Genomic DNA, 271 nt, shown 5'->3' with positions numbered 1-271 from the left:
GAGATTGCTACTTTTACCCTTTTTCGTCGGTTCCTGCTTATTTCAAGTGAGTGTTGGAAAGTTCGTTTATTCGTATGCAAAGGTAGAATCAAATTTTTCAACGTTTTTGTACTCATTTCCGGGGATGTGGAATCATGCTCTGGACATGCAAATTTTCTGAGGAACATAAAAGAGTAAGATTCCCTACTCAAAGCAAAAAGAAAGTACCCCATCATGATGTTAGGGGTCTCAGGACTTTTAGCTGAAATGCTTCAAAGTTTTCCTGGCATCG

Source organism: Rhopilema esculentum, chromosome 10 (assembly GCF_057945365.1).
Source record: "Rhopilema esculentum isolate cy_ngs chromosome 10, ASM5794536v1, whole genome shotgun sequence".
Classification (NCBI taxonomy): domain Eukaryota; kingdom Metazoa; phylum Cnidaria; class Scyphozoa; order Rhizostomeae; family Rhizostomatidae; genus Rhopilema; species Rhopilema esculentum.
Note: the sequence above shows the minus strand (reverse complement) of the source record.